Below are 12,045 nucleotides of genomic sequence, written 5' to 3' on the forward strand. Positions count from 1 at the left end.
AAGAAGTTGTCCTTCACTGTAACCGATTTCAAATGGTGCTAGAAACACAAGACTCTGAACACTAAAAGAAATCGGTCAACCTTGGAGAAAGGACAAAGAGCTTAGGTTTGAGCTGGTAGGCATGTGGCTAAGACATCCGCCCTGACCTGAAAGTCTGTTCGGCCAGCGAGGAGAAGGTGTTTTCTCAGGAGATGATCTCTGGATCTGTGGCTGGTGTTCCCAGGAAGGAGTAGTGACCTGCTGATAGTGGTCAGGGAGGTCCAGAAGGAGGAACTTCCCACCCCAAGAACACTGATTTCAAATGGTGCTAGATAGATGACAGCATTCTAAGCCACCATCTGAAACCAGCTTCCAAGGGGAGTATTGCCCAGGGTTAGCTTGATCCTCAGAAACAGCACAGACTTTGGATATGGAGGGAGGGGGGGTTCAAATGAGACAGCAGGGTTAGTTTTCATATTGACAAAACAAACATTGGTATGTGTCTGTAATCTCTCATGTTATGTACACCAAGTATCATGCCTCGATTAAGAAATACAACCATAGTCATTTCTCAACCATCCAATGACAGAGTTCATCCCATGCCATTTAAATGTGATAAGACCATTCCTTTGTGGTGTTGTCATCACAACCTACTACAACCCAACCTGCCCTACAACCCGCTGTAACTTTGTACCCTGGGTGTGTATGGAACAGTAGTCCCCTGGGCCTGCCGTATGTCTGAAAGAAAATATCTTAACAATCAATTCATGTATAAGACAGAGTTGTCCCTGGAACAGTCAGACTTCTGTCCACAGAAAGCTCTGTGATTCATAGCATGCGACATGTTTACAACAGTGGAAAAAATGCATCATAATGTCAAGTTCCAAATTCTAACACCCACTGGTAATGATTCACTTCCTGGTGGAATAGCTCACCATAAGACCTCAACGTTCCTACCTCAGCTCTGATTACACAAGACAGCACACGGGATTGTCAGTGGCAATGGGATAACTAACTTGGGGATAGTCCAGGACTTGCTATTTCAGTTGAAACCAGTCTCCTTTACATGACCGGTTCTTTTCCTTGATACCTGATATAAATAAGCATATCTGTTGAGACGATCCTTCTACCACATGCCCACTCTGTTCATTTCTAAATGGCTCAAATGAAGAGAACCTGTCTGACTACTTGTCTTCCCTGATGTTGGTCCAGTAGTGTGGCTATCCACTGCTCTGAAAACCAAAGAAATGGCACTTTCAATCCGGCAAGGAGCGCGATGGCACAGTAACTCTGTGAGGGTGTGGCACGGACAGATAATAGCCAACTCACTGTCTGTGAACTCATGCCAAATGCTTGGGTCAAGTGCATTATTGTCAATGGTATTTTTCCCTAAACCCCCTATTTTAATCTAATCATCTCTCTTTGACTACAGCAACAAACACTCCTGTGTGTCAAAAACTCTGGCCAGCATATCCTCATCCTGCTCCTACCTTTTTCAAATGCATGTTTACATTAATTAGGAAAATGAAAGTACAAAGAAGCCCTTAGAAGTCTTATCAGAGTTCCAGACAGGACAGACTCAGTCATGTTCTCAGGAAGGGCATGGAGGGAGTGTTTGTGTGTGGGGAGGGGTTCACGTTCTGGTGATGTGTCTGGTTCCTTCCTTAGCTCCCTAGCAGCTTATCTCTATGGTTGTGTGTTACCTGCTTGCCATGGACCTGTTGTGCAATGTTTATTAAAGATTTAAAGGGACAGGGGCACAGATCTAACCCTGACCGACATTAACTTGAACATAGAAACACAGTTTGGTTATTCACAAAGATATCACCTAAGATTATTGATCAGTCAAAAATTACACTCACTGTACACAAATGAAACTTGAACAAGCTTCAAAAGAGCTGTCAAGTATTTGGTCTACATGAAGAATATGTCTATGCCAGACTATATTTCTAAGAGCTACATAAGAACAGATAGCAAGTAACTTAGCATGGGCCTCCACAAAGTGTAACTAATCATCAGGCTATATGTTGTGTGTACAGCCACTAACAGTGGCAGTCTAATGGTCTCCTGCGGATAACCCATTCATAAGAAATGACCACTTGTGGCGCAATACCGACTGACAGCTCCAACCTTTAGCCCAGTCCTGAGGACAGGTATCTGTGCTGTGTGTGCCTGTGTATGAGATAGAGAGATGAGTGTGTGTTTGTGAGACAGTGAGAAGGAAAGAAAGAAAGTGATAAAAAAGTGGGTGTGGTGGAAAAACAGAGCTAGAGATACATGTCTGTGTGCTACAGAGAGAGATCCAGGTAGTGTTTGTGTCTGTGAGAGATAGAGAGCGGCTACAGAGAGAGATCCAGGTTGTGTTTGTGTGTCTGTGAGAGAGAGAGCGGCTACAGAGAGAGATCCAGGTAGTGTTTATGTGTCTGTGAGAGAGAGAGCGGCTACAGAGAGATCCAGGTAGTGTTTGTGTGTGTGTGAGAGAGAGAGCGGCTACAGAGACAGATCCAGGTTGTGTTTCTGTGTATGTGAGAGAGAGAGCGGCGCAGTGGCAGCTGCAGTGCAGCCCATCAGCAGACACGGAGGTTCTGCCATCGTCTCAGAACGTTCCGGACAAGCCCCGTCCCTACGCCAGACAGTCAACCTTCACCGTCCCAGAGGTGCATCGGAGGACAGAGAGACCTGTCGAAAAGAAGTCAGTGCTTAGGCAGTACCATCAAAGGAAGCAGAGATGCATCCCGGAATCATCCAGCATGGAGACATTTGGGTCATGAGAGTAATATGACCACCCACACACACACACAAGCAAAGACATGTAAACTAACATGCACACAGACACATACATGCATATGTGTTGTTACTGTTGGTTGTGCATCTATACAGATACACAACCAACAGTAATAGTGCTTCTACAATACAAAATAATACAAATGCAATGGCCTTCACCTGCTTGCTCATTGTCGTCAAATCACATAACATGGCTGTGTTGCTTCTAGAATCCAGAGGGGCTCCTTCCAGCCAATAGGAAACCAGCTCTTGCACTCAGACCTCTGATGCAGCAGCTTTAAGAAGTCCATTGCATGTGAATTGGAGAGCTGCCAGTGCAGAATCACTAAGAGAGCAAGGTAAACAACTCAGTCTCTTAGTTCCCCTCTCTCTTTCTCTGATCAAGATCCATGACATTTAGACCTCTTCACAGCTCCCTCCTGCACAGAAAGTGTGTATATGTTATGTTTTAGAGAAAGAGAGAGCTAGACGGGGGGGGGGGAGAAGGAGAGGCTGAAATAACACAGAACCATCCGCGGTCTGTTCAGTCCAGCCCCGACGACTGCGTCACTACCTACGGCTCGACTAACTAGGCAGAAACAAATGTCTCAGAGGGTTCGCCTGAAGCCCAATGGCCCTGCAGAGAGGAAACAACAAATCACATGACACTGCCCAGGCTCCAAACAGGTCTGAATCAGCCAGTTCCCTAACAATAACATGCAAGCAGAGGACCAGGTCCTCTAGTGCCCAGTCAGCCACATCCTACACTGCCAAACTCTCCCTTCTGTTATGAACTCTTAGGGTAAACCCCCAACTAGGCACAATAGAAAAATCCCATACTCATATGCTGCATTGCAACATAAACGGATGCTTAGGCCGGACAAAATAACATAACAGGGATCTCAGGATGACGCATTACTTCTTACCTGCCCATATGTAGACACATACTGTCTCCACTTCACATAGGCGTCAGATAAGCTTCATATTTGTTCCTACGTAGTCATAAGGGCAGTTGCCATGTATCCTTCATATCTATATTTATGCATTTGTAATGAACCTTCCTGGTCTAATCGCTGATATCTAAGAACACTAGTCGATTACCTCAATAATTCTTCTAAAAGGCTCCCCAATGCGCTTTGTCTGGATAATAGGGAACCTTCCAGAACGTTATGTCGTTAACCCCTTCGCCACACCTCTGCCCACCCCTAGCACACAATGCCACCAAAAAACACTCGGGTCCGGACCAAGAGAATCGGTGTCACATCTTCAGCATCCATGTTGGACGTGTCTGCGATGCCATCTTAGAGTACTGGAAGCACTCAGACGAAGAGGCTCAGATCAACACTAGCGATGAGGAGGGAGAGGAGGAGGAAGAGGTTGTCCGAAGCTACAGCAGCCACCCTTAGGTGGCAAACCCGATGACTCTGGGCTTCAATTATCTTAGCTTATGTTTTCCCCTTCGATGTGAAAAAGTGACGTAGCAAGTAATCCAAAATCTCTCTCTCCCTCACTCTCTTCCCCCGTCTCCTTATCTCTCTCCCTTGCTCCCTCCTTCCCTGCCTCTCTCACAGACGCACTCACTATTTTCATCTTGTTGCAACAGCAGAATTGCTCCCATAGACTGCTAGTTCGTACTGACACAAATATACACAGACAGATCAGACCTCACACACACACGCGCACGCAGACAGTCACATGCTCGCGCCCGATCACACTATTCCTCTCCCTCAGTATGACGCAGCACTTAATTCTCTGGTGTTTTTCTCCCTCTGTTGTGGCTACACAGACGAAGGTTCTCGAACAACTCGATCCAGCAATACACACACACAGACACATACACCCCCCACTCACACATAACTCACCGCAGGGCTGCAGTTAAAGGGACACTGCCTGCCACCTTTCCCTGCCCCACACAGTGATGCTGCCATGTCCCCATATCCCCCCGTGTCCCCTTTTAATTGGGTCTTTCGCCCTCTCTCTCTCTCTCTCTCTCTCTCTCTCTCTCTCTCTCTCTCTCTCTCTCTCTCTCTCTCTCTCTATCCATCTCTCTTTTTAGCTGTTTGTATAGCTCTGGTACTCTCGGCTCTCCTGTCACCTGACAACCCACAGATTTTAAAGGCACATCACCGGATTCTGTGGAAGTTACATAACAACTCAGATGTTTTTTTTTGTTGCAGTGTGTATGATTTCCTGTATTCTGCAATTTAGTAAATATTTTTGGTCAATGCTCTTTAGAGGAAACAAAGTTTTGTTTGAACCCGTGCAGCAGAACCAGAATCCACTCCTTTTCCTGTTCCTGGCACAGTTCTAGATCATATAAGACGACAATGCCCATTTCACAACCACTAAAACTGCCATGTCAAAGCTAGGTTCTTCTATTGCTCATTTGTATCATAATCATCAGGTCATAGCGTTTCTGTTGCAAATCCAAATGTATTTGATTGAATGGGTCAGGTGAGAAAAACTTCTGGAGCATAGCATTATCTCCTTGTCTTAAAATAGTCCGATTCTCATGTCACTTCCTTTGCACACATACCTTCTTCAGCTCCTTATTTTCCATTTTCATTCAGTCTGTGGTTGGTTAACATGAGTCTAAAGAAGAAAAATACAAAACAAATATCGTCTAAAATTACTGTGACCTTTCTTAAAGGAGAAAGTACGCAAAAGCTGGAAGGGCTACTAGTGTTTGTTTCTGCTTTTTCTTTACCACCTATGCCATAATGGTGGTCAGAGGTCATGGGCCTGTCACCCAATTGTGCACCACAAACCAATGAATAATCTTTGAAACAATTCACTTTGTTCATTGTCTGCTCTGTCTCACCTCACAACAATATGAACGATGTTCTGAAGTTATGAAACACTCAAGGCATTTATTTGTGATAATACCTGGTTGACAGTCAACAGACTTTCGAACCATCCTACACCACAGCACCACATGACACAGTGTGTAACCATGATAATGGTTTAGCTCATTAAATCTGCCATCTGCTGGCCATAACTCAAGTGCATCTGTGGGTGCAGTCAAAGCTCAAGAGGAGTGGGTACCACTTCGTGGTAGAACATCTAACTGGACTTCAAGAGGTTGCAGGTTCCAACCCCATCTGTCTGTTTTTGGATCAAATCATCTGCTAACACGTTATTATTAAAACGACAACAAATAACACATTTCTATTATCAAGAGTAAACATTGGGACTTATAGTCTTACTATCTGTACTACAACACCCATGAGAGAGTGAGGTAGAGCTGGCACTGTTTAGCCTCAGAAGACAGGGGTGGGCAGAGAGACTATGTGTAAAAGCCCACACTCCCACCCCATGCCCCACCAGACATGTGAAGAATCACCATCAAAGCTTGTTATCTCTGAGGAGGCTCATACTAATCCAGAGTATTGATTACAGAGTGGAAGATCTGGTACTTTTGTAGTACACTGTCTGGTAGTTAAGATAAGACTGGAACTGAAACTTCTTCTAGTCGCTAACACTGATGCCTTCCTGTGCTGGGTTAGAGATCTGGTGTGTAGCAGTTTGTGTTGTTATCTATCAACCTTCCTTTTGTGGTCACTATGTTTATTTTAGCCATACATGCTCCACTTCCTATTCTCACCAACATGTCAGAGCTTCCTATTCTCACCAACATGTCATAATTTCCTATTCTCACCAACATGTCAGAGCTTCCTATTCTCACCAACATGTCAGAACTTCCTATTCTCACCAACATGTCAGAACTTCCTATTCTCACCAACATGTCAGAGCTTCCTATTCTCACCAACATGTCAGAACATGACTCTTGGTCTCTGATGCATCAATGGGTTTCACTGTATAATGGAACATACTGATAATTTAACTGGCATAAAAGACTGATTTATATTTTTAGGATAGATTGTGTGATTCCTGTAATGGTGGGTAGAGCTACTTTACAAAGCAAGGTTGTTTCCTATTGTAATATGATGTTGGTTTGGCAGGTTAACCATTTGGTTGGCGTAGCTACAGTGTTATGTAAACATCAACACTAACCTTGGGTGTTATCTGTTGGGTGTAAGCGTTTATCAACTTCAGGGGAGGAAAATTCTAGCAGATTGAAAATGTGTGCCGATTAGTTGTTCAAAGTAACTATTTCAATTCCTATGGAGAAAATGCTGACTCAAATTAAGTAGGCCCTACCGTTTAATTAAATACAAATTTGAACTTGTTTAGCATGTGATGTATGGTCTGTGAGAGTAACATTTAGCAAATCATGTATTATTGCCCTACAAAATAATTATTTTACCCCAAAATACGCGCGCTAATCGTAGAGATGTGTACACAGAGGTGAGGAGAATGACAACGTGAACTGGCCTTAATTGACGCCATTGTCATTAAGGATGTTTAAGGTCATTTTGTCAGTTCAAGATATCAAGACATGCCTTTCTTTCCTAACAGAATCGTAGTCCCTGTCTACATGAGCCAAAGAGTCAAAATCAAAGACTGAGAGGACCAATGTTTTTTCAGATTAAATTCAGGACCGCAGAACGACGCCACCTAGTGTTAGGCAAGAGTAGTGCATTTGGGTGTTTGTTTACATAATCTCCAATTAAAAGTGCGTATCACATTTACCAGGCTCAGGTTAGATGTTGTCTCGATCAGAAAAGCTGAATGTATTAGGCCTATCTGTAGGCTAATCCGTATATAAACGCGAGACATATTGTGCACTATTTTAAAAGTAAAATGCTGTTAGGAATGCACTCTCATAATATTACTGGCATCGTAATAAGAATATCCTACTATCGATGTAAATATATTATCAATAAATCGTCCTGTTGAATATGCGATGTCACTATTCCGAGTGAAACGCGCGTACTACACATCAAGACGTGCATATTTGGCAACATCCTCCCTGACGCTGCTTCCAGCACACCTTTCTAGCGCAGCATCCCATACCCAGCCACCTCTCACCGACCCCACCCTCAACATGTTTTGCCCTGTCCCAGTTTTCCTGTTTATCCTGGATCATATTCTTAATTCGGATACAACCTAAAGCAATCAATAATCTACGCGATTTCGCATGCAACACAAAACAACATCGTTAAAATTAAGACAATCAGTATGCATCCTATTCTATTTAGAAAGGATGCATTGTTGAATCATGGTACCTACCGTATAATAAAACACAATCTGTTGTTTTATTTGTTTTTAAGTTGCTAAAGAGATGTTTATTGTAGTCCGATATGGATGGGTGAAGCAAGGATAGACAGTAGCCTACTCATTAGCGCGCGATCCACCTGACGACTCGGCTACGAGTTTTTTATTATTACTGGCATTCCATCATTTCAGTCCAAACGTTTCCTTTTTACATGGTTAATGTAATCCATCGCATTTTCAAAACTGCCACCTTGAATCCCCGCCCCCTCACACACCCCCGCTTCTGGATTGGATCATGTACCAAAACGCAATGCTGCGTGCTAACCTCCATGACTGCGTCGCTCATATCACATGCTTTTGACGCATGTTTGTTTACAAATAGGCCGACATGTTATAACAGCTCTACTTCGATTTTGCTGGCCATATAAGAGCAGACAAGAAAGTACCTATACTTGCAGTAGAAAAATTATCAAATATTTTGTGGAACTGGCTGATTGGCAGGACATCCGCATGAATGATGTGAGGCTTTTTATATGGGAGACAAATTGTCAAGGCTCAGAGCCATAGGCTACATTTGACGTAGATGTTCTGTTGATGTTTCTGATTGGCTGGTAGGGGCCATTTAACTCTGTATAATTCGAGACAAGTATCAACTCAGCAGAAAACGTCCCTCCGTATGCCTGCGCCTCGTCCATTAATTGACTAGAGGGAAAAGTTATCCCTTAATTCTCAGCGTAAGAAATACAAGGTGTTGCGTGAGAGCGTGATAAATAGTTGACAGGCGTGAGTCTCACGACGAATGCGTGAGATTTGAGAGCCCTGGTTGCAGTATAGCCATGTAGAGATTTACATATGACTCAGGGTTGCAGATGCCTCCTTGTGCTCGAGACACTTGACCACAGCAGGGGGCGTCCTAACCTAAGTATAAGCAGATTGGGCCCAGGGTAAAATGCTCTCCCTCTCCCTCTCTGTATCTCTTTTCGGTCTGTTGTTAGCGTTACTTGATTGCATTGCTAAACTACCTTACAGTCATAGTCAAGCTTTGTAATACTGAGTGGAATATAACACGATTTTTTAAAGAATATGTCTGCAAGTTAATACTGCCAGTGTAGCCTATAACAATCTGGAAAATGTAAGGGGGGCCGGGGGGGGAGGGGGGGGGCACATCATGGCCTGGGCTAAGGATGTCACAAATGTGTAACACTGCATCATTTTGGGGAAAAAAACAATGTTTCCTCAAACTACATTTGTCTCATCACTCAAGGATGATTAATGAAAAGGTTCCGATCTGTCAATGAGAATTTAGAATATAAATAAAATGCAAAAAACATAATTGTATAAAATAAATATATCGAACAGAATGGACATTTAATTTTCTTCCTGGTAGAGAGTGTATAAGGATGAGTGTTCCTGGAGTGCTCCCTGGTATGCAGAGACAGAGAGCCTCTGTAAACCCTCTCTCTGGGTCTCTAAATACAACAACACATTTTACACATGAATAGATTATGAGCATGAGTTGTTGCACCCAGGGCAAGTGTCACAAGATTGCTCAGAGAAAGAGAGAGAGGAAGAGAGAGAATTCAGTGTTGTCTGGACAGCTGGAAGGTAAATAGTGGAGCAGAAGGGCTGAAGAGCGTTCCTCTTTAAGGGTCAGGTGGTATGTCCCCTTGGGTGTCCTTACTAAATCCGACTTGCTAGGCCAGACATGTCTCCATACTGGACAACCTTGAAACGTCCAGTAAGTAAATGCAGTGGGGATGTCAGCACATTGGACAGCTTGATCCCCACTGAAGGTCAACCATGTACAGTATGTCAGCAGTGCTTAGATTGAGTTCCATGCCCAGTATATTAGACTTATATATAGTATATATGTATAGTATATCTTGCTGATGTATGTACAGTACATGTGTACAGGGACAACAGGCTGTAGCTGCTGTCTGATCCTGAGACAGGATCTCTGTAAGATCTGAATGTAAGAGCTGGAAGGAAGTCTGATTCAGAATCCGAATGTTGGGATGGGGGTCCTTATCCTCGTCAGGACTTTGTGGGACAATATGTTGCTCTTCTGAAATGGCTTCTTAGTTCCATAATGACATATGGAAAATTTTGGTCCTCGTACAATTCTGTCAGTATCCGAATTTACCATGTATCGTGTAATGAATGTTGACTATTGTGTGTTTTTCTATTGAAATAAAGAAATGAAAGAAAAATGAATCAATTTGACCTTAGATTTCACGACAGCATGTCAATATTAGCAGAAGTTTATGTCACCAAGGTTAATCAGTATTATGAGACTCCAGAGTAGACCAGATTCTTCCCCCTCCCTGAGAGGGGGTTAGGGTGTAGCGATGGGGGGTCCAGGGCAGAGAGGGTGTCCAGACAAGGTTGGACCGACAGACAGGGTTAGAAGAGCCCCTGCAGTGGAGAGTGGTGTTTCCAGAGGTCATTCTGCTGGGCAGCACTGGCCCAGAGGTTTGGTCTGTCCCAGAGAGATACAGAGTCACATAAACACACACCAACGTTCCAGGGAAGGACCTGAGGAAGTTGGTCAACATTCCTCAGATTTTTTTCTTCCAATTGGGAAAAGCATGAGCTGGGGTGATGTAACTGAGAGGCCCTTTCACATGGAGGGGGTTAAGATGAAAGGTCAGACCACAGGCAGAGAACCCTGGACCAGGAATTATGCATTAGTGTGCTAGATGTAACTGCTACAGATTTCACAGGCTTGATCAAAATGATCAAACCATAGAAGAACAAATAGCTGAGGTCCTCCTGACAGGTAGGGTCTCGTAGTCTTACTTTGCCACATAGTTATAACACTGGGGGACAACACGGCTAGCACAAACACACATGCACACACACACACGCACACACACACACTCTTACACTCCATCCTTCCCTTATATCATGTTTCGGTGAGTGAGGGGAGATGGGGCGAGTCTTGGTCTTGGCAAGGAGAGGGCAAACACAATGTGTCTGGCAGCTGGGACTACACTTAGGGTTCCCGCCCCACAGAGAAAACAACCAGTTGACCAGCTGAGATGTGTTCGTAATCTCTGCCTCCCAGTCACACACAGGGAGGAGGGCGGGGTGCAGGGGTTGGGGAGGGGGAGGAGGGGGGGTTACAGATGGAGGGGGCTTGTGAAGGAATGAAGAAGTAAAGGGATGGGAGGCAAAATCTAGAGGTGGGATGGTGGACAGAAGGTAAAGGATAGGTGTCGGCTGGGGTGGTGAATGGATAGCTGGATGAGAAGATGGAGGGTCAAAGGGGGTGGAGGCATGAACAGTGGAGTGGTGGGGAGGAGGAGTGGAGTTTCATGCAATGGTAAAGGTGAAAGAAAAGTGCACTGTTGAGGGGTATTGGACATTTTTAACCTCCTGTAAATGTTCTCAGATGGGCGAGGTCCACCAGTACTCCCACACCCACACCTAGACATACCCCAACCACAGCGGCCCTTTAAAACACAGATGTTCTGCCTATCTCTCCTCCATGCCCCCTTTCTGGAGGTGAGATCCACTCACCTCCAGAGAGGAGATATATATTTTTTGTCAATCTCACACTTGCATTCCAGTATATCATGTGGTAGGGGTGGGGGCTGAGCAGGCTACATAAGGAAAAATCTCATTCTCTTTAACACAAAGTCTGTTTTGTGTGTCATGTTTTGCAATGGCCATGGTTGTTGAGTTGGTTCTACAGTACATTGCAACCCTTTGTCCGAGATACATCCCTGATGCTTCATTCAACAGCCTCGGGTGAATATTTTCCTTTTTGGGATGGAATAGGGGTATCACATGGCTGTCGATCTTGTGATTTGCCATTTTTCTGAACAGCACAAAAAAGCTGAAAGCTTTCAATATTGGAAAATGTAACTAGTTGGAGAAAGGAAGATGTCAAGAGATGTCAATCTAGGCTGACTGTTTGCTCTAGGTGCAGCGCTCATGTATGTTTGGAGAAAGGAAAGCATGTGTTGGTCTGTGTTTTCTCTGCCCTGGTATCCTGTCACCTGATAATGATGAGCATGACCAGTGGTCCTTAATGAAGACAGCTGCGGGATGCTTTCTTTGCCCCACCCAAACAGTGAAAGACAAAACCTTGTGAAATGATGTCATTACTACCTTTCATACAAACCAGCTGTGTGACCTTATGAGCTGGATGGGATTTACATACATACCGATGGTGTAAGT

At 44.2% G+C, this 12,045-nt stretch overlaps 1 long non-coding RNA gene across 1 annotated transcript; it reads right to left on the reverse strand.

The window, feature by feature from the left end:
* Positions 1–397: 397 nt before the first annotated feature.
* Positions 398–8,079, reverse strand: LOC134018243 (uncharacterized). The gene is made up of 3 exons (XR_009929902.1): positions 7,891–8,079; positions 5,279–5,334; positions 398–2,658 (listed from the first exon to the last, which is right to left on the reverse strand). It is a non-coding gene; the product is annotated as an uncharacterized LOC134018243 (long non-coding RNA).
* Between the last annotated feature and the right edge of the window lie 3,966 nt (positions 8,080–12,045).

The sequence above is a fragment of the Osmerus eperlanus genome, chromosome 4 (genome assembly GCF_963692335.1).
Source record: "Osmerus eperlanus chromosome 4, fOsmEpe2.1, whole genome shotgun sequence".
NCBI lineage: Eukaryota > Metazoa > Chordata > Actinopteri > Osmeriformes > Osmeridae > Osmerus > Osmerus eperlanus.